Raw genomic sequence first — 26,974 nt, 5'->3', positions numbered from 1 at the left:
GCAGTGATTGCACAGATATTTTAAAAATTCATGACTTTTGAACGGATTGTCGGATTTTCCCCAAACTTTCACTGATGTGTTCTACTAATATTGTTGCCTTCACTCAATCCACATGTATATGAAGGTGAGCTTGTCCTTTAAGTATTGAAAAGATACATTGTATATATGATCTAATCTGGCAAATTGTGGGTGGTTTTGTGGTGCACAGTCACACATAGCACTTGTCTGAAACAAAAGCACCCAAGGTATTCAATATCATCTTTACTGGGCACTGTTGGTTTGTGTGGGATGATTGATAGGAATTCTGTTGGCAAGAACTTGAAAAGACTTGAAGCAAGACTATCAAAGTGGGAAGAAGAGTTGTCGGATAAACAGTACACATCGTCTGGAGTGGAATCACTGCGAAGAATTGAATTTCGCCACCACGAGGCTGGTGGGTGATGCATAGTTTTAACACAGCGTTACTTCATCTTACTCTTCTCCCACCTCTTCTTCTACAATGTACATCATCGCCATGGCAACATTTCCAGAGGATGTCTTCATCCTTATCACTTGCTCCTGTGTCTGACATCTCATCAGGACGTAACCCACTTAGCAGGTTGGGGTAATTCAATCAGAGCCCTTATTTCGCTGGATTCCGATCCCCTCTCCCAACCCTACAGCACCAGTTTTCCCCCCATCTTTCGCCAGCTCCCAAGTACCTCATCCGATTTGCAAGAAGCTGAGCTTTATCGTACAACGTAGCTGCACACTTGCATAATACAACTCTCTCCTTCACAGACACAGACTCGGAGCAGACAGCACTTCATTCTAGTTTATAGCGAAATGGATCTCGAGACTAAAATTTATGAAGAACAGAATGTTTGATCAAAATTGGACCTACAACCGGAAAGCTGTGGAATTTGAAGGCTTCCCCTGTTTTCATTATGCTAGTCGCTGCCACACACTCAAATTAGCAGAGGTGAACTGCTCACAAATTTTCACATTTTTATATTTGTATGATAAGAAATTAAGAACAGGATACATCTGTTGCATCTAATGATTCTATAGGCGACGCTCATTACAACGAAGTCCTCGGGATTGGCAGTTTTCTTGCACTGTATAACAATTCTGTTACAGCTGAACAATAGTGTGCATGAAAATACATGGTTGATTTTGGAACCTGAATGTTTACTTTATTGGAGATTTCTTTTTAAGCTTTTTCATTTTGATGGGAGCGGGCTATACTTTCTATTTCTACCATTCTTTTCATTTGATTTTCCTCCCATTTCTAAAAATCACCCTGAAAAGCATGATATGGAACTAAATTTTGAAAACTGAAACTAAAACCCAAATGTGTGATTTAATCTCTTTCCTATGAAGAATATTAACCCACTGAAGACTTGTCCCGAGAATTCTTTGGCAGGTGTATTTGGGAAATGTGTGTTATAGGGCAAGTCCAAGATAATGTCCCCTCAGATGCTCAAAATTCATCTTGATTTAATCAAAAAGTTATTGATATCATGTTGTAGCCAAAGAGTTAAATCATATATTTCCAGCAAGGAAAATATTGAATTATGCAAATTTATGCAAGAAATATGGCCTTGATTTGCATAAATCAAAAACAAACCTTACGTATGGGACAAATTATAAATATTCATCTAAAATCAGTTGAATTTGTCCTTGACCTAGTTCCTTTATGGACATGACCCCTGTATGAGCTAGTATAATCTGCAATTGTAAGACAAGGTCAGCACATTAATTATGCAAATTATGCACTTTCCCAGAACATAGTGTCCCATACGTAAGGATTTGAGTATGTTTTTTTAAGTTTTTTTTTAAGATTTCTAACATTGACCAATCATACTTTAGAAAGTTCTAATTTATTCATTTCATCTCCAGATTAGCAAAACTAAATGTGGAAATTTAATTAGTCCTTCATCTTATAACTAATTAAAGTTTGCTTACGTATGGGACATACGCCTTACGTATGGGACATTACATACAAAGTGAATGGGAAAATCGCCTTTTGACAAGGATGCTATATGTCCTTACATTTGTTTGGTTAATGGTTATCTTTGCACCTACTCTGAAGGATATGTCTATATATCTGCCTCTACTACTCAGTTGACCTCAGGGAGAGTGTAAGAACAGCATTATTGAGTCATTCTATGATTAAGAAAGGAAAATAAAGCATATTCATTTATGCTTGTATTTTCTTATTTTCATTACAGGCTGTGTACACAATGTAGCTGGTCTTAAATTAACATTCCCCGTTAACATTTTGATATTGGACATTTTCTTAATTCAGTTATCATTTTCAACTTTACCTCTCTACAAAATGACTTTGTCCAAGAGAATGGGATTCTCTGAGTGTCATTTTTAGGTGCAGTACACTGTTCAGCATGTACTACAGGTTGTACAGCCTCAAAAGGGAAATCAAAACAATTGTGCTTATGGCGCTCGTCAATGACAACATTATAGGTCTTACTGAAAAGAAAAATCACTTAAGGTGACAGCAGGTAACTTTGTCATTACTAGTAGCAAAGGAAAAACCCTATGAGAATACTTTTTATTTTGATATGATTGTTAATATTTCAACTGCTCACCCTCAGAATATGTCATGACAAGGTTATGAACATGATTTCTGAAAATCCTGTAAAATGAAGACTATAGTTTACATTTGCCATAAACCACAATATCAATACTGGTTCTGTGGTTGGAGTGCTAAAAACAAAAATTACACTTGAATAGGGAATTCAATATTCTTTTCTATTTTGTGTTTGAAGAGAAAGATGTGCTCTGAGACACCTTCATCAACTCATACTTACTTTGTACCCCACATCTACACAATCACCAACATACATTGCAATCTGGTAGTGTATGATTAAATGAGGTTATTAGAATTTATTCAAAATTGTAAGTTGCAGATCAGTGAGTTACTTAAGTGTTTCAAATCTAGATTTGAATGTGCAAATGATAATCTTTCCTGTATCACTACACAAGCATGTACATTGTAAGTATGTACAAAATAACACAAATTTTGTCGTCTTTGGTTTCATAGACATGAAGCCAAGCAATTTGAAAAAACAAAAGCCAGCATTGGTACATACATTCTTCTATCTCCTTAAAATCTAAAACTTTCATTAAAATTTGATTGATTTGCAGTTCAGCTAAAATTTACATGGCAAAACATGATTACAGAGCAAAATGAAGTACTCTTGTTGTTGTTGTGTTTTGTGCTGCATTTCAAACAATTATAAAGCTTTATAAAAACTTAGACAACTTGCAAGGTAAGCCTAGAGCTACTGAAAGTACCCACTTCAAACTGTATTTGCAAATTACATTGTACATGACATTTGATTCTAAAGTTGAAATTATCAAGACTACAAATTAGTTATTGTACAGGTACATGTATGCTATATCAAGGTCGCAAGCTAGAATTCGCTCATTTTTTTTTTTCATTTGATAAAAAAATATTGACTAGAGTATTGGAAATGAGCTAGAAATAGAGTGTCAGTATATACTATATCTGTATGTGTAGACATCATGAGGACAGTGTTAATGCATGACAGAATCCAAACTAAGACATTTAATTGTAAATTGGTAATTACTTTTATTTGTTTTATTTTAGCTTTTGCTAGGTACCTGAACCGGGAAAGTACCCACTTAGAAGTCTATTTCATTTGTTACATGTTGTAGCATGATTTGTGGAACTGAATATGACACTATGGGGAAATTTAAAGTCATTCCCATGAATGCATTTGTGCACTAAAGACAAATGTCCCATACGTAAGTTGAGCCATGTCCCATACGTAAGGTGTACTTTCGTTAATTAAACCAACTTCATGAAAATATGCTTTGTTCTTTTGCAGTGAAACTTTGCTGAAAGACACTTCAGTATTGTACCTTTCTTCACTTCTAAACAGAACTTGATCAGTAAGGTACTTTCAGAGAATTTTCAGTTCAAACTTTATTTTGAAAAATCCAGTTTTTCTCTGGTCCCATACGTAAGTTGCCATATTTTTCTTAATAAAATAATTAACCCAAGGTCAAATGACATCAAACTTAAACACAATATTCTTCTCAGGGATACCAGTCCTCCTGATGATAAACAATAAAATCCAAGTGATCCTTCATTACTTTTCAGAGGTTTAAAATCTCTGAATGTCCCATACGTAAGGTGCGCGATATCTTGGACTTCCCCTATAGCAAAATGAGCTCATCCTCAATGGGTGAAGTTGAATCTGATGGCAATGGGGACAGGTTACATGTTAGTTGTGCAATAAAGATGGGTGCTTCTCCTCTTCAAAAACTTCCAGCTATTTTCTCTCCAGAATGTCCAACTGTCACGGAGTGAAACGTCTCCATGTCGTGAAAGAGCTTGATAAGGTGTCAACTACAAAAGTGTAGATGGTCAAGGTCTTTAAGGGTCCTTGAATCATAGCCTCTAGACATAGTTTGTAACACTTGACCAATGGGACATTCCCCTTGACACCTATACACTGCTATCCACATACTAGTAGTAGTAAGTGTCTGTATTGATGTTTCCACTGTTTGTGTTGTGGATCTCCTCCATTGGGCAGTTGCTGTCCACTAGCCGGTGCTGAAAGTGGACATTATATGCTTTGTGTGCAGGTGTCTGCGAAGCTGAAGTGTTTTCTCGGTTTTTGTGTCTGGTGTTTGTCCAGGAGCGGGAGGTTGACACAACTTTCCCCCTCAAAATGGCCGACTTGTCAAGTGTTGAAATTCCCACGGTCATAACACTTCACACTCTCTCAATGCGTAAACTGTAATGCAAGGGTTAAAATCTGTTTTAAAGTGTACGTTATTGTAAAGTAGCCACTTCCACAAAAGTCCCCCAGGGTAGAAGATACAGTTGCTCAAACAGGCTAGTGCTGTGCAATTGTAAATGCAACAAAATCAGCACTTAGTTTTAAAGAGACTATGATATGATGTGTACTGGCACCTAATGAATCCACAATTTCTTTCACTCAGTTATATGTAAAGTACAGATCCTGCAGATGGCTTGCTCCCTGAAATCTCACCGTAAGAGATGTCAACTGGACTGCCAGTGACTTTTACTACTCAAAAGACAAAAAAAAACAACAACCAAACAAACAAAAATGGCTCAAGCCGTCACCAAGAAGATGACTCCAGGGCTATCTGCGAGACATCTCCAAACAAGGTGACAACTTATTTACTTTGGAGTCAGTGGTCGCGGTGACTTTTAGCGAGACATTTTCTCAGTCGTGGGGACTTCTCTGGTATAGGTAGCCATGAGTCTCTGCGAGGTTGTGGAGACATCCCTGAGACATCACAGACAAAGTCAGTCTCAGTGACATGGCCTCAACTGATGGCTGATGGAGATGTTGTGGAGACATCTCCAAGACCAGCTGGAGACTGGATAAAGTCTTAGAAAAAAAAAGAAGGAAAAAAAAAATCAAACGCCTTGCTCCCACCACTCTCCGGAGATGAAGCTAGTCTCCAGGAGACATCATGGAGATGCTGCAGAGATGTCTCCACAGTCAGTGGAGGTTCAAGTCGCCACTGGGTCGCCAGCTACCGGGGTAGTTTCCACGGCAAGGCCAGTTTAGATACCAACCTTAGATATGAGGTATCTATATGTCATGGCAAGAAAAAAGCAAGAGCTGTCCCGATTTCGGAATTTAATCATTCATTTATGTAATTACAGTACCTCTGTGAGTGTTCTTTTTGACCAACATATTTTCATTCTTTATCATTTAATTAAACTGCGCTTGACTTGAACCTCTTGTAGATGGGAGGATGAATGATGCTGAGCAACATTTGCTGATGACATATAAAATGTAGGTAGAATGTGTACTTTTCGTAAAAGAGACATTTTATGGAATTATTCTTATATTTTCTGTATATTACAAATTGTTGTAGTCTAATCTGATGATGGCGGCAAAAGGACTGAAAAATAAATCATGACATTTGTTATCCTTAAAATTCACTGTGTTCTACTAATATTGCTGCATTCACTAAATTTGCATATTCTTGGTATATTCCCCTTTTATACTTCATCTTAGATATTATTTTAAGATTTAAGTATTGGCATTATTCTCCTTTTCATGAGTTTGTTTAGATTCTTCTCATCCTCCCTTGTGTATGTAAATAGTGCATTGGAACAGGGGGCGCTGTGGCATAGTGGATAAGACTCACGACTCCCGAACGGAGGACCGCGAGATCGAATCCCGCCCAGTGCTTACGTCCTTGGACAAGATGTTTTTACCCACAATGTCCCTCTCGACCCAGGTGTATAAATGGGTACCTGGCAACGCTAGGGTAATAATGATAGCAGGGCCCTCTGGTAGAGCAGTGGCAACACTGAAGAGGCTACCCTGGGTAAATAAGACCTTATTAATAATATTATTTATTATTATTAATTAGTTGTTACAAAGTACTCTGTAACCTGAACCTATCATAGAATTAGCGTTTCTTTAAAACGTAAACATGCGTGGACGTTGATGGTACTTCAAGAAACCAAATCCAATTTTACGTCCACCTCCTCAGTACTTTATGGGCATAATGCCAGGCACTATCTCCAAATGGGAAGTAGTTAAGCTGGGATCATGCAAGCTATTCCTATGCGGATGGACAAACACAGTATCCATTCTTTTTGGTAGGCTCTAACACTTGAAAACTGTCCTCAGCTCCTTCACCGTATTTAGTGGAGAGGGGAGGTCCTTGAGGAGCCTCAATAAGGGGGAGGGGGAATGAAGGAGGTGTTTGCCGTTCCCCTCTTCCTCAGTGATTAGGAGGGGGTGTATCTCAAATCATGGGACTCGCGTGATCCAGATGAAAATTTTATGCGTCTCATCCTTGCCACAGGTTCTATGTGATAGCTTAGTGATTAATGCATTAGACCGAATAACCTCAGTGGATTCCAAGCTGTGGGACTATGGATAGCTAGCTAGTTAGATTAGATAGAAAGATAAAGACATTGTTTAAAGTGCATCTTCACACCATAGTTAGATTAATTTTGATTCAACGTGAGTAAAATCAGACAACCACATCACTTATAATAAAGATGGAATAGTGCATTATGGCCCACTGAGAGAGGATATAGGTGAAAAAAAAATCCTGTCACGAGAAAAAAAAAAATCTTGTCTGTGTGATATATTGATAATAGAATTCAAGATATAAAAAAAAAACACAACCCCAACAACTATCATTGATGCATCCACTCTTTTGATCATGGATATTTAAGAAAGATTGCGGCACAGAAGATCAGATATTTTGTTTGATTAACCATTTTCTATATATAACAGTAGTCGTAGAAACTGCAATTGATCAAATTAGAACTGATAAGCCAAATGTTTTCTACCATGTACTATTATGAAATCATTTATTTATTTGCTGTTATTTTTTCAAACCTGTGTAACATATGTTTCCATGCTTTGTATCTTTTTTTTTAGAAGAGCAAGTGTATTCCTAGGGCCTTACTGTATATTTAGGTGGTGACTTATGGTAGGAAACTAACAGAAAAACAAGAAGAAATACCACATCTTTACTTTATTTAAATACAATTATACATGGGCGTACTAAAATTTAGATTTGCTAAATGCATGGCGTAGGCCTATAATACAGTATTGCCATTGCTGAAGAGATACTTTGTCTGCAGTAGCAATTCCAACCTTTTCTCCATTGCTTGAGAGCTGCTTCTTTAAGACCTGAAATTAATGAGCGGAAAATCTCCGAGTCTCTGCCAAGCTATCCCTTTAAAGGGATCGTATAGTTTCAGCTGAGACCTAACGTTAAGTTTCTAACATCCTTTGGCGAGGTAATGAGAAACCTCCCAGGAAATATGAAAGAGCACATAATTCCAAGAGGGGTCGAATGTTCATTTGATGAAAATTGGTTTTGAAATGACTGAGATCAGTCCGGGAAACCCGCTCATGAGGACCGCCCCCGCGTACGAGGATGGTCCCTCCTCATGAGGACCTCCCCCCGCCTCATGAGGCCCCCCGGGGAACGCCTCATGAGGCCCCCCATTCACTTCTTATTCATCTCACATCTGACGTATAAATTGTCGCAACTTTGCACGGTGATTTTTTGTTACACACACATGTCCACTATCCATGATGAAAAGAAGAAAAAATCCTGTCTGTTTTTTTTTTTTTTTAAATCGAGTTTTAATCACCCGATGCAGAGCGCCCATCAAAACACGGGCGCCAGCGCGTTCGCACAATGCAAGACTGCCGCACCTAGCGGCCTGATCCGACTAAATATTTTCGATGCTTTTTTCTGCGGCTCTCACCTCTCCGCGCACGAATCAGCCTCGTGAAGCTGAAGTCTGACATCTTTTTACACAAATTCGTAACGAGAAAAATTAAATCAGTACTAACCTGATCTTGTCCATATATTCCAAATTACTATTCCACACTGATAGAGTAGGTGGGTAGATGACATACTCCAGTTTGTTAGCAAAATAATCACTTTGTAGGTATGACGAGTTCACTTTCTTCGTCAATTCCGCCCACGATTCCGCCGTTTGGGCGCTTTTTCTGGAATCATCCCGCGACGCGACGTACGTCGCATCACATCACGCATCCAGCACATACCAGTCTGGTACTTAGTATGTGCTGGATGCGTGATGTGATGCGTCGCGTCGCGGGATGATTCCAGAGAAAGCGCCCAAACGGTAAGCGGGCGGCGGAATCGATAGAGTACTGATAGAGTAGGTGGGTAGATGACATACTCCAGTTTGTTAGCAAAATAATCACTTTGTAGGTATGACGAGTTCACTTTCTTCGTCAATTCCGCCCACGATTCCGCCGCCCGCTTACCGTTTGGGCGCTTTCTCTGGAATCATCCCGCGACGCGACGTACGTCGCATCACATCACGCATCCAGCACATACCAGTCTGGTACTTAGTATGTGCTGGATGCGTGATGTGATGCAACGTACGTCGCGTCGCGGGATGATTCCAGAAAAAGCGCCCAAACGGCGGAATCGTGGGCGGAATTAACGAAGAAAGTGAACTCGTCATACCTACAAAGTGATTATTTTGCTAACAAACTGGAGTATGTCATCTACCCACCTACTCTATCAGTGTGGAATAGTAATTTGGAATATATGGACAAGATCAGGTTAGTACTGATTTAATTTTTCTCGTTACGAATTTGTGTAAAAAGATGTCAGACTTCAGCTTCACGAGGCTGATTCGTGCGCGGAGAGGTGAGAGCCGCAGAAAAAAGCATCGAAAATATTTAGTCGGATCAGGCCGCTAGGTGCGGCAGTCTTGCATTGTGCGAACGCGCTGGCGCCCGTGTTTTGATGGGCGCTCTGCATCGGGTGATTAAAACTCGATTTAAAAAAAAAAAAAAACAGACAGGATTTTTTTTTCTTTTCATCATGGATAGTGGACATGTGTGTGTAACAAAAAATCACCGTGCAAAGTTGCGACAATTTATACGTCAGATGTGAGATGAATAAGAAGTGAATGGGGGGCCTCATGAGGCGTTCCCCGGGGGGCCTCATGAGGCGGGGGGAGGTCCTCATGAGGAGGGACCATCCTCGTACGCGGGGGCGGTCCTCATGAGCGGGTTTCCCGGACTGAGATAGCAAAAGCAGAGCAATCCTAATAAAAGATGGGACCCACCTTTTATTAGTATCACTCTGTTTTACTGTTTTTTGATGTCTCAGCCATTCCAAAACCAATTTTCATCCAATAATCTTTGAAATCCTCTTCAAATGGTATGCTCTGTATTATTTCATAAGTGGTTTCTTGATATCTTGAGAAAAAATTTAAAAGCCCAGTCCTCATCTCTACCAATACTATACCATCAGAGTTCGTTCATTATGGGGGGGGGGGGGGGGGTTATGAAAAAGGGTAGAGTTATCATCTTAAGTGAATAAAATAATGGTAATACAATAGACATGGGGTCAGGGAGGGTAGGTAAAACTTTGGCTGGCTTAATAGCATTTGTAGGGATTAAATAGTTTATCCCATTTTGAGCTGGGGGAAAATGCCAGCCAGGTCTTTATGAAGCTACATGGGAGTTGGATGGAGAGGGGCTTGGGGTAATACAGGCTGAAATTGGGGCTCAGGGGATGTAAATAGGGTGCAAATGACCGCTAGTGACCATCTTTCAATCCGGGCAGCTATTGGCCTTGTCCCTCACAGACTTCATTCTATTAACACTGAGGGATTTTTTTTTCAGTTCCTCGAAAAATAGAAACAAAAATAATCACTTAGAAAACATGGGAGGGGGGGAGTGTTGGGGGTTGGAAGGCTCCAATAAAATCTTTTAAAATGGCTGCTTGCAGGTTTCAAGAGTGAAAGAAGTGGGTGGATATATATTTCTTCATTACAAAGTCCTCTCCGTATGATGGGTTGTACCCAAGTGGGTGCTACTTGATATTCAGAATCATCTAATCTCGTCCCTACACAGTATTTTGCTACAGATGAAGAATTCAGTCTGCATTGTATACTGGGACATGATTGCTATATTGTGGTGCATGTAATGGATGTTTGTGTAGTGGCCTCTTCCAGTTTGTACAAAGTTTCTCCTTGAAATGAAAATTGATCCTTGGGGATGGCCAAATCCTAATCTGAAAATCAGGGATTATGAAACATGTCGTATAAAACTTTGATCCTTATCCTTGATATGGAACCATTTAATTTGTTTGTACTTTTAATAGTTACTGGGTTCATGTCAGCATCTTGTGATAGACACCGGTATATTGTACACCGATATATTTCCATGTCTAGGGAAAGAAAAAGAACAGACTGTTTAATGTCCCTATCTACAGAGTTAAGTGAAACCACTTAAGAGGTTTTTTGCTCTCGTATCGATCAAGTGAAATCAATTAATTGTGTACCATCAATGGTGCTCTTTTCCTGCCGAATCACCCCATATAACAGAATCAGGGTGGAGATTTTGGCGTGGGAGAGTCCAGAGATGAAGCACTAAACAAAACTTTGTAAAATGCAGTGTTCAACAACAACAAAGATGCGCGATGCCAGAGAAGGCGGAGTGAGGGATTTCAGTTAATTGTCTCTTAAACACACATACATAATATCTGAAGTGCCATGGTCTTTCTATATTCCGCATTGACGGGCAGTAATTAGTTCCAGGGAACACAAAAGTGGCCTATTGACATTTCCGGATATTGATTGTGTGGCTCCTGATCTTCTACACTTTTCCTGCTGATGTCATTGGCTGAGAAGCCACTGTACTTATGGCCAGGCCTGGATGACCAGTCCAAGCTTGTGGCCGGAACAGGACAGAGGACCAAAAGAAGGGAAAAAAAGAGAAAGAAAAAGAGAATGGAATGGTCAAATGTCCATCTTATTGTGTGATTTCTCTATCAAAGGATTAGAGAATAGATACATTCCTCTTTATATCTTTGTGCGGCCCAGCCGATGTTTTCTTTAGATTACCTCCCGCTCATGATTACAAGGTGTTTGCTAGTCCCAGTAATCATTATTTTGCCTTGGGCCACAGATTTTTATGGTACCTCTGTGAGTTTCTGGACATGTACGATTTGCATTTATCCTGTCCGTCTGTCTGCGAATGTTCGATTCTTGCTTTCCCTGGGGGCATTTTTAACAGGAGGACGAAGCAGTCTGGATAGGTACACATCTCTCGTCTGGTGCGTATTATACTATTCAGGACGATGTTTGTGCTTTTTCGATCTCTGATCATTTTGTGTGCTTCTAACAGCTCGCTGACTGTTAATCTCCCCTCGCTATTCACTTTCTTTGATATGTGGACATAGGTAGCCCTAACCACTGATTTAGGTGGCATTGTGTCTCTGTTAACCATAGACCAACTCTATGATTGAATGTACGGAGCCTTGTATGGTGTGCATTCAAACACACACACACACATGCACACAATTGTAGCTCCCTTTTTTGTATACCTGGGCTCTAATTGTGCTGTAAAGTTTACTGGGAAGGATTTCTGAAGGACTATAAAAGAGAAAAACAGAATAGGTCTGTACTTAAATGGAAGCATGGAAACTACAATATGTGCACGGCCTCTATCTACTAATTTTAACATGAAATACTAACCCACAATTGATGTAACAACTGATAGTAAACTCTAACGTACCAGTCGAAGTCCTTTGATGCAATTATGTAAAGGAATGGTAATTGATAGACAATGGCATTTATCGTTTTTATTTTTTGCATGTTTCTTTGTCGGAAGAAAAAGAAAATCACAACATTGCATATGTACAGTATATATCAGGCTTCCTTAACCTGTTGAGTACAGACTGATTTTGCTATAACACGTATTTCCCATAGACACCTGCCCGAGTATTCTCGAGACTCGTCCTCAACGGGTTAAAAGCATTCCTTGGATACATGTGTACAAAACAACAACAAAACAAAGTTCTTGGAAACCAATGCAACTGGAATGTCAAGTGAAATCACCAATAAAATGAGTGAGTGAGATTATAATCAGTCAAGAAAAAGCACAATGCATTTTTTTTTTTTGCAGATAAGATACGTCATCACCGGTTACACTGGAAAGTGATCATCATATGTGACAGACTGAGGACAGCTCGCGAAATATTTTTGGTCCATAAAATTTGTATGTGTATTTTCTGTGAGACGTGAAGTTGACCCATGAAAACAAACATATAGGTCAGACGGAAATCAGAATGCAACTTGAATTATTCAAACCCTTTATTCTGTGTTTGGTTCACTGCTTGCCACACACGCTGTAGAGCATTTTTCACACCAACTGACACAGCTGTCAGGAAAGTATAATTGCCATTGAATAGAGATGTCATCCCCCTAATCTCTTTTGTGTCACCATGCCCTTCTTGTTGGACCAAGGAACAGTAGGGCTTTTTATACTTGCAAATTTTTGCTTAGTCCCGTACCAACGGTGGGGCTAAGGGGGGGGGGGGGGGGGGGGGGGGGCCTTAGACCCACCATTGGTACCGGACTTTCCTTAGCCCACTTTCTGTTTACACTTGTTTTTGCCAAAGTGGGCTAGCCCCACCGATAGTCCTGTACTATCTGGCCCTGCAAAACAGCAGGGTTAGCACCGCAATTGCGGTGCCAAGCAAGCGAGTGTAAACAGGACGAAAAAATAATTCGGGGCTAAGAGACGGAGACGAAGTCCGACCCCCACTGACCAATCAGAAACGAGGTAATCAAGTGCTGCCGGTGCGTGCGTGTACGTGTACAGTGCACAGCGTAATCATGAATATTCATGTAGTTTGGAAAGTACCGGACTAAGAAATACGAGTGTAAAAGGTCAATTTTCTCCTTAGCCCCGGACAAGAGCTTAGTGCGGGACTAATTGGCGAGTGTAAAAAGCTGAAAAAATTGGTACGGGACTAACGATAGTCCTGGGTCAGAGAAAGTACGGGATTAAGAAATACAAGTGTAAAAAGGGCTATTGAGGACTACATTTGAATGGGCTTGCTAACTTCACAACTAGGCCAAATTTGAATAGATCCGGTGCTGGATGCTGATGAAAAAAAGCTTGTGGAGTTTAGAAAGTGAAGTGCCTAGGCACAGAAAAGTTTTACAAAAATCTGTGGTAAGCTCTCCACGATCTGCTCTGAGTTGATTATTGACAGTTTAATGGATGCCAAGAAAAGAAGTGTTAAGAAAGCTGGTTACTTCCTCATTCCATGTCTGGTTTTGTTCAAATTCTTGCAGAAATATTCATTTACATAACTTAAAACTTCATCTTGGAAGTATAGATTGAAAGGAAATATTTGGTTTCCTTCATAACATCTAGTCTAGAAAGATCTAATTTAAGATCTAAGATCTGATTTAGCCTTTTCATCAAAACCCCGTCATACACTGTAGACCCACCCTGTGCTAAATACTGTAAAACCAGAAATTTTCATGTGCATGAATTTTTTTTTTTTTGTGTAGTTTTTCATGAGAAGCCAAGATTTGCATTTATAAGTTAAGTGCAGACAAAATTTTTCGTGTACATATTGCATTGAATGCCAGTGGCACTTAGGGAAAGTTTCGTGCTGCAAAAAAGGCTGTTGGCTCCAATTCGTGAAAGTTTCGTGCTGCGAATGTTTCTGGTTGTACAGTATATAGGTGGTGTTTTCTGATTTCTGGAGCCAGCCTCAAAGTCTTGGCTACCCTGTTGTATCAGGGAGGTCCTGGTTGTATTACAAGTAGAAGTCTACTTGCCACTAGAGTTTTTTTTTTCTTTTTGGTTTCTTTGTTTTCACATATCTCGGGTCAGGAATGTTTCCCATGGCCTCATTTATGTGCTTATTATCTTTCTTATGTTTTATTAAATTAGTTGATGGATTAATCAGTTGATTGATTGAATTAATTGATGCACTCATCTAATATTCTGTCTACAATAATTTGTGATATTATTCATGGCATCCAAGGAGTACTGTACCTGTGCACTGGGACTCCTTAATAAATGTCAAGGATGTATCTAAGATAATGTATGAAAACAAGTATATTTTTAGGCATCAGAGTACTGAGGAGTGAGCAAGCAAGGTTTGGAACCTGCTTAACCTGATGAGGACGGGTTGATTTTGATACAACACACATTTCCCATAGACACCTGCCAGAGTATACTCAGTACTCATCCTCAGCGGGTTGAAATCTTTAACCCATTGAGGACGGACTGATTTTGCTACAACACATTTCCCATAGACACCTGCCTGAGTATACTTGGGACTCGTCCTCAATGGGTTAAATCTTTAAAGTGTAACAGTGCACTTTGCACAAAGAAAATATATAATGGCGTAATGTCATGTGGCCCGTGTGACTTTTATGACAATCCCCAGCGAGTGTATTTTGACAGGGATGACACACATTGAGGCTGTTGAGGAGGATGGACATCACTGTGATCATTCAATGTGTAATTTTACACTGTATGCCATCAGCCTTTCATCAGTCATTACAAGTACTGAGTAAAAATTACTGCAGGTGATAAGCGGTTTTTAGTTGTGTGGATGGACATTGATCTGGGGTGGTCCGGGGACAAAATGCGAGTAAATTTGTGAGAGGATTTCATAAGTCCCCTAAGCTGCAACACCTCCGTGGATACACTTTGTACAATACCTCTTGACGGAGTGCTACCTTGGAGAATCCGCGTCTGTAAAACTCTTCATTATCTCGCGGGGTGACGGGGAGGCTAATAGAGCGGCAATTTTTCGCCAATTATCCGGAGACGGCGGCTCGAGTGCGCAGACTTTTCCTGGCATGTGAAGGGGGGAAAGACTTCATTTACCACGTTTGCCCCTATACCCTCTCTCTCAAAAGGGATGAGAATGAGATGACACAAACAGCAGTGCGTCGAAATCAAATCTAAGGCTTCCCCGCCGCAGAGGAAGAGTTCCACTGTGCTATTGACTAGGGAAGGACAAGAAAACAGGAGTTCATGTCGAAAGTTGTGGAAAAACACAACAACAACTGTGAAACAAATTGCGTGAAGCATTTATCACCATGGTGTGGACAGTGCAGATTTGTGACGGCAGTCGTTTTACTGGCTAACATTGTGGTTTTAATCTCTTTTGGTCGCTCTTTGTGACCTCACAACGCAAAGTGCTGGAGGTAACACCTTTACAAGTCACGGTGTCTACCATCAATTAAAGACCAGACTTCATCAAACTGTGTTGACACTTCATAACTTAATGATGTCATCTATTTTAACCCATTTCGCTTCTATCCAGGCTTACGTCTGCTTTCATCTCGTCTGATGCGAGAGGTTTCATCCTCCAGGCGATTGGTGGAAAATGGGGTTAGTGGGAGAAGGGAAAGGAATTACACACTCACATTTGATGTTGTCCAAAACATCTCTTTTACACATAGCACACAGTCTGTTAGTACAGCAAAGTCTTTCTATTTTACAGAGGTATATAGAAGGACATCTTTGACTAGAGGTCCGGTTCTTATCCGTCTCAATTCATGAAATCCTGCTTCGGGGGTGGGGGTGTGGGCAAAGGCGACTCTGGAACTCCTTCTGCAACACTTCATTGTTTATTATGGCTTCAGTCCTAGACTCTTGCTGGAAGTCATTGTCGGTGAGATTTTCAGCATCTGCTCTCTAATGTCTTATGAAGTAGTTTCACTTAATCCCTTGCGTGCTTTGAGTACCAATTGGCAAAGAAATCCCCATGACATTGTACACACTCTCCAAAGTGCCTGGTACAGAAAGGGGTTACCTCTAGCTGCATTAAGTCCTTTGTCTCTGTCTTTTCAAATGTCAGGCAGAGTTTAAATTTGAAATTATCCCATGATGCAAGTAGAAGTTGCCATTTCACTGATCGTAACATTGCAATAATGATCTTAAGATGTTAATGATAATGATGGTAATTATAATAATGATAATGATAATACTACAACTGCTACTGCTACTACTGACAATGATAACAATATGGATGTTTATTGTGATGATATTGATAGTGACAGTGCCACATTGCTTTAACTTCTCCCAGTACTCTTAGATCTCTTAATTTAAAATTTATAGAGGAAAAAAACAAAAAAACCCCCAAAAACTCAAAAACTTATCATCCTTTCCTGAATAAAATTTGAGAAATATTGAATATCATCTTTCCCACCTTCAATAGAAATAGTCCTCCATTCTCAGTTGAAACGTATCTCATATTTGACACTGTATTTTTACGCAGGTATAGGAAGGCAGTTTTTCCTGACTTTGTGAATCTGGACCAGATTTTGAGAGATTGAGGTCATTGTGCTTTCTTATCAGTCTGCCTCATGGGGGACAATAAGAAAAGAAAAGGATTCGTCTTGAGCGATCTCGTAGAAGTTGTGAGAAAGATATGGCCTGTACCGAAGACGCGGCCAGTTTCTAAAGAACACCTGCAGCCATGTTGCAGAATAAAATGGGCCAACAGTCTGGATGCAAGGCTACACCTTAAGTTTCTTTTAGAGGGATTTTATCTCCGCAGTGATAATCGTATTGGACTTATTTTCCTTGCCCATTCTCCTATGTCCTCCAGCGGGTCAGCGAGAGTGGACGTAGACCTTTCAAGTGCCTCACTCTTGCATTGTTTTGGTCCCGAGCCTCAAAAAACGTAGGGGCAGCAGGATTTCCCAACCTTTAGAATGAGAAATCGGCACATGGGCAGGAGAGCATGAGATTAGGGAATCCCTATGGACTGCCCCCGAATTCAGACAAGTGCCGAGAGTGTGCATATGATGCCCCAATGAGAGCTACATTGGTAGTACACACAGTCACCCATAGATGGAAGACCCAAATATGCCCATTTGGCACTTAATATTTAAATGAATGGAATAGAAAAGAAGAGATCAAAACAGCAAAACAGTTTCAAGGCTCGTAAGGAGGCAATTTGATTTTGGATGGGTTTGACAACCCCTACAAGGAGCAGTAAGAGATTTTGTCATGTCCTGCATATGTTTGCAGTGTTTAGACTAGTGTATATGGTTTATAAACTGACCTTTATCGTAAAATATGATAAGATGCAGTCATTATCAGTTCCTGGATCTGTTTTATCACACCCAAGATTAATGGTTTTGAAAGATCCCTCTTAGCTATTAAAGCGGTATGAAAACTAATGATTTTTGTGTGGTGCAAGAAGTGTACTAATTGCAGCAATCAGAAAATCATTTCTCTGGTTTTTTTTTCTCACTCTTATGAACATTTTTGTAGAATAGGCATGCATAAAAGAAAATTTCTTCTGATTTTAACCATAGAAATATGAATTGTGCCTTCAAAATATGTAATTTTTCTGTACTTTTTATCAATATTTTTTCATTTCTAAGTAGCTTATGATGTGCTGAGGTTTGCAAACCTTGTGATACCTGTTTGTCTATCGTTACATACACTGTATTTGTATGTAGGTACATAAATGTACATGCATATGTGCCTATATTTGCTTAAAGTGGGAGTCTGAATTATCCTTTTTTCTTCCCCCTGTTCTTGACAGTGAGCTGGCAATTATTTGGATGATATATTTAGCTTGATGAAGAAGAATAACAGTCATGAAATTGGAGCATAAAAGATATTACTGTGCCAAATAAAGCGTGGTATGTGATTTAGACCCCATTTGAGCAGAGTAAATGGTGTGTACTCAAGCAAGTAGAGATATAAAACTCACTTGGGTACATTTTCACACTGTGAATCGAGGCACGGTGAACGGATGCGATTCGCAGAATCTTGCCGGAAATGAATGCTGCGTATAAATGGCTGCTGGCTGGCAGTGATTTTAACTGAGCCGCCATTAGCTCAAGGGACAACAAGATGGCCTGACTAGCTGCTCTGGATGTCTTTCTCTCTCTCTCACTTTTCTGTGCCAGAAAAGATGTCCTTGATATGCTTTTAAAGAAATTGAAGGAGCTTGGTTTGTATCAGTGTTAGAGACAAATACATTGTATAGACAGAATTCATGGATGTATGATACAATGTATAGTGGGCCCGTCATTTCAATGAAAATGTGATGTATTTGTCAATTCCTGTTTTTGTTTTTCTCGGCATTGTGCATCTCTAATTCTCTACCTGACCCTAAACAATTTGATGTTGTTTGTAAGATTTGAGCAGTAAATATTAATGAATATGACAGTCAAGCTTTGGGGGGGGGGGGGGGGGATCCCTCCACTACAAGTAAAAGTTTGATTCATGATTTTCATCAAACTAGGCTCACCTTTTGTTACCTTCACTTTCTGTAGTCGTGTGAAAGACACATTTTCTGTGATTTGAATGTCCTGTTAGATATATGTGACAAAGAATAGAAGAATTACTTTCATTTGAGTAATTATAAAGTCCTGTCATTGTCCTGGTACACCCCTATGGCCATTTGAATGCAGAATTTCATGAGTGCTGGTGCCCTCTGTGATGAATATCAAATCACCCTTCCTTAACTTGTAAGATTTACTGTAAAACATGATATAAATATTCAGAATTTTTTAGCAAATTGGAGCCAACGGCCTTTTTCGTGTCATGACATTTTCATGAATTGCCACTGGCATTCAATGCATATAGCGTATGCGTTTTGCGTGCATTTTAAAGTCCGGAATCTTTGGCTCTTGCGAAATTCATTAAATTATAATGCATGCGAAAGTTCCTCATTTTACAATAATGTTATGGTTGTCTTGTCATTGAATATTGAGCACAGCTTTTCTTTTTCATTTTGTGCAGTGGAATAAACAGATGAGAAACTTGACCTTGTCTTATTCCTCAGGATGGCTGTCAAATGTGATGGGGATGGGGAAGGGGAGGGGAGGGGGAGCGGGAGGGGGGGGAGCAGGAGGGGAGGGGAGGGGGAGTGGAAGGGGGAAAGGGAGAGGGGGAATCAGGTCTGTATCTTCTGGTATCAATGGCGGAGGGAAAACAAGGTCCTTGCTTGGTTGCAGCTGTTTAAAAATAAAATGCCACTATCAGCAGATGCTCAACTTTGCTCCATTTCTGATTGTAGCTATTAAATGTGTATGGTTTTCCTCCATCTGTTTCCAGTTGACACAAACATACACTGGAGCTCTCCATTTAACCCTTTGTGTGCTTTGAGTGCGTAGTGGCTCAGGAAACTTCCATAGCACTGTATTAAATGTCCAAAGTCCCTGGCACTGAAGAGGTTAAAGACTGAACTCCCATCTAATGTAGATCTGAAATCATAACTTGTGTAATGTACATATACGTTCTCAAAGAGTGAGGGAGACGAAGCAGGACATTGGTGTTCAAGAAGCAGAAGAAATGTTGATCTGAAATGAAACGTGGCATTAAAGGGATTGACAGCTTACAGATAGAAGCAGTGCATGCTGTAAAGAAATGTAATTGAGAAAAGAATGTCAAAAACAAAGAACAACAGCGAAAGAAGTATGTATATAGGATGGCAGAAAATGATTCTCTCGAGCCAAAGGGAATGATGGGTAGTTCATTACCACTTTTAAAGGGGGGGGGGGATATTACCCCTTATTAAGGAAACCAAAACCCAAAGAGAAATGTGGATTGAGTGAAAGCAGCAACATTAGTAAAACACATCAGTAAAAGTTTGAGAAAAATCAGACAATCGATACAAAAGTTATGAATTTTTAAAGTTTTGGTGTTGGAACCGCTGGATGAGGAGACTACTAGAGGTCATGACATCATGTGTGGACAACAATATAAAGAAAATATAAAGGGAATTCAACAAAAATTCTCCGTCAACTTGATACTGACATACATTTTGTATGTTAAGGGTAGTAATTATTTCCCCTGGTTTCTGAAAGCTGTTAGTCAAGTGCTCTTTCATTATGCTAGAAAAGTGTTTAATTAATGTTTAATTTTCTTTATATTTTCTTTATAATTGCTGTCCACTCGTGATGTCATAAACTTAAGTAGTCTCTTCATCCAGCGGTTCCAACACAAAAACTTCATAACTTATGCATCGATTGTGCGATTTTCCTCAAACTTTCACTGATGAGTTCTACTAATGTTGCTACTTTCACGCAATCCACATTTCTCTTGGGGTTTTGGTTTCCTTTAAGTATTCAGCAGTAAGTGTCTGAAGTGAAAGAGGGAAAGAAAAGACTAGAAGACTAGAGATTTTGAGTGAGAGAGAAAGAAAGAAAGAGCACAACACACAGATTCTCATGATTGATGAGGTTCTCTGCGCAGTAATCTCCTGCTCCGAAAAGACTCTTTCTGAAGAGCCGAGGGCAATAAAAATACAAAATGTTCAGTGTTGCAATCCAGGCGGCATTCCATCTGCACTTTGGTGACGTGATAATGTACACATGGCGCGCACATTTTGAACATCAAGTGCCTGCAAACACACTCAATGTATGTTGTCAAAGACACTTTGGCCCTGTGTGTGTATGTGTCCAAAGATTAAGTATTCCAACAAAGTAAAGAGATACATACTTTGTGTGTGGCGCATAGTACACACCAAGGAAAGACCATGAGAATGGAAAAAATGTAATACAGGTAGATAGATATATAAATAGATAAATTGGAAAGATATAGACATATAGGTATAGATAGGGTTAAAGATAGATGTATAGAATGGAGGGATATAGAGATCTATGCAGCTAGAGAGATATAAAGATAGATAGATAGAATGGAGAGATATAGAGATATGGTATATAATAAAAGAAATTGACAGATCAATAGAATGCAGAAATATGCAGGTACAGGTAGTTAGATATAGAGATACAGGTAAATAGAGAAAGGTAGATAGATAGAATGGAGAGATAAGATACAGGTTGAGAGAGAATATACAGAAAGGTGGACAAATAGATAGATAGATAGATAGCTTAATAGGGAAAGAAAGGGAGGAAAGGAAGAGAGCAAACTGTGCTTTACAACATGAAATAAATCACATAGATATTCCAGTGTTCCACAACGAAACGTCTATGATGTATACCAGAAAAAAAAAATGAAGAAAAATGAGGTGTCATGACAGCAGATGTTAAAGCAATATATGGATTCATAGTATGATATGAAGTAGAAATATCGGTGCAGCAGAAAAAAACCCCAAAGCAAAATCACAAACACCTTTCGAATGAAAAGCGATGTATAGGGTAAAGATTGGGTGGGAAATGTGTAAGTAAGACAGAGGTTGCCAGAATCAACCATTTGAATGAACTGCCATGACCAAAGCATAAGTTCCCTATTCACGCTGGACAAAAGTCTGATTCTTTAGCCACCTTGTACCATTCTGATGGTACCTTGTGTGGAGTATTATACCTAAAGCAGATTGGAACTGGATCATCTTGTTTCTTGAAACACTTGTATGGGCTCAGGATGGAGAGTTCTTTGTGCTTGGGGTTGTCTTGAAGGCAGTCCATGAATACACCACCTGTTGAAAGTAGTACTTTTGAGAAATAAAGGCTGCCTCTCAACTCAAAAGCTGATTTGTAGCATCATAGCAGTGATGTAATATGAGTGCTATAATCATACACAACATGAGGTAGGTATTGGAGGAGGCTTACACATTTAATTCCCTTCATGTTTCTCCATTACCATGGCAACAGATGCGGTTATGGCATGCACAACAATGTACTTGACTTGAGTGTATATGTGTATGCATGCAGTGCGAACTAACTTGCCATTGCTTTGTACGAAGCAGCTCTTGAAAAGGTTACAGAGCAACCCAAAGTTTTGGCTGTAGTACAAATGATAGGACATAAATCTAGCGTGTAGGTGCATAGCTCTGGTAATGGAAACTAATTTAGCGAAATGATTGCTCAGCGGAGGCCCATTAGAGCACCCCCTCTTGTGACAATTGGCTGGTAAAAGTCAGCTCATGAGGGTAACCCTTAGACAGCTGGGGAGAACCGATTTCTCTCATTCCTCTTCCAGGGTCTTTCTTTTCTGCATCTGACTTCATCCGTATGTGGATGGAAGTTATGAATGCCTTGTGGGTGAATGATCCTGTCGAGGTCAAAGGTCATAATTCCAGCGAAGAATTTGCTGGACCTCCTTCCCGCAAAACATTTCTTGCCTTTTTCTTTTGACAGCGGTTTCAAATAAAAGAGCAAATGTGACTGCCAATGTAGTTGCACAGAAAGTTTGTCTAATTTTTGGGCAAGACAGTGTTCATGGCATATAGTGAGTGATTACATGTTTGTTTTACTTTAATGAAGAATAACCAGATGTGATTCGACCTTGTGCCAGGGTCAGTGTCAGTTCAGGTGAAAAAAGAAACTGAAATTTTACGTTGTCTGTTAAATCCTAGCCATTGTGTCCCATATGCCATTCTGTACCAAATTTGTATGCACATCATCTAATTTGTTCAGATAGTTTTATAATGTGTAGATTTCATGTTTATCTTTCACTTTTTTTTTCTCTCCCTACCTTCTGTCTATCTCACAGATGACCAATGGGTGGAGTCTGAATCCTGCTTTTTGATGGATGAGAAAAAGTCCTGCTTGGTAAGATGTGTTTATTATTTCAAATATGTAACCATGTTTCAAGCGGAGGCAATACATTTGTAGATGACAGTGATTTTTAGAAACGTAGGGGATTTTGCATCTGTGGAGAAAGTGATAGCTGATTGAACCTCAGAAAGTCTAGTAGCACTAGCGTAACATGCCAGTATGGCTCTGATAGCAGTCTTGGTCACATAGTTTCAGAAGTTTTCAAGAAATAACTGGCTATTGAGATGTCCCGATACATTGTGGCATGGGATGAAAGACGATGATTCACTAACATTCCAGCTGTGCCATAAATTTCTCGTCATTTGTCATATATCACCCATTCTTCTCCGATAGGTTTCTTTGGCATGCCTACCAACCCTTCTTTGGGATTAATTCTTCTTCTTTAAAAAGCTGCCCTATTCATTTGCTCCATACCCCCACCCAAAAAAGAAAAGAAAAGAAAAGCAAAATGATGCACTCAGTTTTCCCCCATATATACCGTAGGAGAATTGAGTTACAGAAACATTTCATGGTTCATATAAAACTCACATGTTGTGATATGTTTGTCTAGGTTGGTGCGCTATAGGGTCACCCAATGGTTGCAAACATGGTTCATGTCTTCAGTAAGGGTTTCTGAGCTCGCATTGTAATCACATTATTGTGCGGTACGGTGAGACATCGGCATCGGTGACATTCTGTTCATACCCCGAGGGCGATTCACATTCATGATGTCACGCTCGCCTGAATGTGTCTTCTTTCATTGTCCACGGATGGGAGTCTGTTGCATATGTAGTCGGGAATTATGGATGGTTTTAAGGGAGCAGTGTGGCTACATTATGATCTTTGGTAACCAAGAAAGTATTAGGTTTGAAAAGGATGGTATAGTTTTGGTTGAGATGGGGGATTCAGATTTTAACTTTTTACAGAATGATTAGGAAGCACTTAATATGAAATATAAAAAGAACATACAATTCAAAGGGGTATTTAAAATTTATTTGATGGAAATTGGATTTGAAATGGCTGAGATATCCAAAAACAAAGTAAAACAAACTGGCTCTAATTAAAGTTGGGTCCCACCTTTTATTGCAATCTCTTTGTATCTGGATATCTCATGCATTTCAAAACCAATTTTCATCAAATAAACTCTTAAATCCCCTTAGAATTTTATGCTCTTTAATATTTCATATAAATGGTTGCTAATTATCTCACAAAAAGTTTAAATCTGAATCCTCCATCTGAAAATATACCATTCCTTTAAATGAAAATGCAGGTTTTTTTTTTTTTCAAAACTAACAGAGAAGAAAGTAAAGTCGGCTAAGTATGAAATTTGTGACTAGTACAGGTAGTTCGTTGCATTGTGTCATATTTATGTAGTAGTATCTTTATTATTAAAAATATATATAGATTTTTTTTTTATTGGTAATGGCTCAATCCAAATTTGTCTTGTTGTTTTGAAAAACAAACCAAAAAAACAAAACAAGCAGACCTGAAGGGTCAGTTAGTTGAAAGGGAATGCTTGAAGATGAACTGATTTTTTTTTTTGTGTGTGTGTGTGTGTCTTAAATGGGGAAATAATAAATCTTGCTGTTGATTTTGTACCAAACCAATATCATGCCATAAGCAAATAATCAACGTTGGTGAAGGTGATGGGACAAACTGTCACTTCCGAGGCGATCTGGATGTAGCTATCTTTCTGAAGCGCAGCTGAGGAAAGATAGCGTACACATTCAGATCGCCGAGGAAGTGATAGTTTGTCTCATTGCCTGAAACTAAAAGTTGATTATTAGTAGAGCGGTTAAGCCCTCAAAATCATGAGAATTGTGCAAAATTTGACTAAAGTATGAAACTTTTACCAGTGTTAGTACATACCATAAGATTCATTTTAAGATCGGGAGGTAAGTCTGATTTGACCTCTGATGACCTCCAGAGGTCAATGAACTTTGAATATCAGAATATTGATGTTTGGAGGCATTTGTGAATGATAGGCTTAGATCTTGGTTACGCTGCACTAAATATGCATTTGTACTACAAATCTTCTGATTCCACAGGGCATTGACAGGTTTCTACCTTTGACCTCTGATGACCTTTAGAGGTCAATGACCTCAAAATACCATAATATTGATCTGTGATGTTATTAGTTAATGATAAACATGGTTAAGATGTGCAAAACAAGCATATCTGTTTTGCAATGAAACTGTCTTTATATTCCAAAGAGCAAAGACAGGTTTCTAACTCTGACCTCTGGTGACCTTTTAGAGGTCAATGACCTCAAAATATCATAATATTGATCTGTAGTGTCATTAGCAGAGACTCCAACTCTCCCGTTTTCGACGGGAGGTCTCCCGCCGAAAACCCATTTTTGCAAAATCTCCCGTTCTCCCGTTTGAGATTTAATTTCTCCCGCCCTGGCTCAATGTCTCCCGTTGGAAAGGATTTCTTACGTATTGCTATCGTATGTTGCAAAAATAAGCCTTAGATAGCACCAGAGAGCATCTACAGTGCCGACCGCGGGAAACGTCACGAAAACCCCTAGGGCAAATGCGGGAAGCCCTTTCGTCCGGGCGTACTAGGTAATACGCGGGCGTTTGGACGCGTACAGACGAGGGAAGTCGCCCGCACTTTCACGCTCGTCTAAACACCCGCATTTGCCCGAGCGCTCCAGCGCGGAATTAATGATATGAAAATCAAACTCTCCCGTCAACCATCGGCTACATGAAGGAAATTAGCTGAAATCGATCCGCGAAAATCTTTTGAAAAGTATCAGTAATTTGCCGGATGTTTGCTTTTACGTTCGAAAGTAAAATAATAACCATAACATTCAGCTCCCGAATATGCTAAAGCAAATGTCGAATGATCCCTTTGACGTTTGGAAATGAATAACAATAATACTCCGTACGATGATTAAATAAATGTCGGATGTTTGCTTTTACTTTCGGAAGTAAATAGCAATAACATTCATCTCCGGAAGATGCTAAAATAAATGTCGGATCTTTGCTTTGACGTTCGGAAATGAATAACAATAATATTCAACTCTGTACGATGATAAAAATAAATGCCGGATGTTTGCTTTTACGTTCGAAAGTAAATAACAATAACATTCAGCTCCGGAAGATGCTAAAATAAATGTCGGATCTTTGCTTTGACGTTCGGAAATGAATAACAATAATATTCAACTCTGTACGATGATAAAAATAAATGCCGGATGTTTGCTTTTACGTTCAAAAGTAAATAACAATAACATTCAGCTCCGGAAGATGCTAAAATAAATGTCGGATCTTTGCTTTGACGTTCGGAAATGAATAACAATAATATTCAACTCTGTACGATGATAAAAATAAATGCCGGATGTTTGCTTTTACGTTCAAAAGTAAATAACAATAACATTCAGCTCCGGAAGATGCTAAAATGAATGTCGAATGATCCCTTTGATGTTCGGAAATTAATAACACTAATATTCAACTCCGTATGATGATTAAACAGATGTCGGGTGTTTGCTTTTACTTTCGAAAGTAAATAGCAATAACATTTGGCTCCGGAAGATGCCCAGAAAATGGCAGATGATTGCTTTTTACGTTTGGAGGTGAATAGCAGTAACAGTCTGCTCCATATAATAAAATAAATGTCGGATATTTGCTATTACATTTCGAAATGAAGAACAGTAACATTCAGCTGCGTTTGATGGTAAAGTAAATGTCTGATGTCTGCCTTGACGTTCAAAATGAAAAAACAGTAACATTCGGCTCCGTACGATGCTAAAATGATTGTCGGATGTTTGCTTTTAAATTTGGAAATGAATAACGGTAATGTTCTGCTCCGAACGATGCTAAAATAAATAACAGATTGTTGCTTTTACATTTGGAACTGATTAACGGTATCAATCGGCTCAGTTAGATGCTAAAATAAATAGCGGATGTTTGCTTTCACGTTTGGAAATGAAAAAGGATAACATTCAGCTCCGTAAGATGCTAAAATGAATGTCGGTTGTTTGCTTTAACATTTGAAAATGATTAACGGTAACATTCGGCTCCGTAAGGTGTCAAAATACTAGTAAATGTTGGATGATTGCTTTTGCGATCAGAAATGAATAACGGTAACTTTAGCCTCTTTACAATGCTAAAACAAATGTCGGATAAATCAGATAATTTTGCTTAACATTCGACGTCGTGCGATACCAAGTTGATTGCATAAACCTTCGAC

General features: G+C 39.2%; 1 long non-coding RNA gene across 1 annotated transcript in view; it reads left to right on the top strand.

Moving 5' to 3' along the window:
- Window positions 1-26,974, top strand: part of LOC139714388 (uncharacterized) — an 80,429-nt gene that overhangs the window by 15,488 nt on the left and 37,967 nt on the right. The window contains exon 2 of the long non-coding RNA XR_011709693.1: window positions 22,734-22,792. This is a non-coding gene — a long non-coding RNA (uncharacterized lncRNA). The remainder of the gene's footprint in view (window positions 1-22,733; window positions 22,793-26,974) is intronic.

This window comes from Diadema antillarum, unplaced genomic scaffold (assembly GCF_040938485.1).
Source record: "Diadema antillarum isolate AM-2024a unplaced genomic scaffold, OU_Dant_1.0 seq00002262_RagTag, whole genome shotgun sequence".
Lineage (NCBI taxonomy): Eukaryota > Metazoa > Echinodermata > Echinoidea > Diadematoida > Diadematidae > Diadema > Diadema antillarum.
This window is presented reverse-complemented; position numbering and strand designations above follow the sequence as displayed.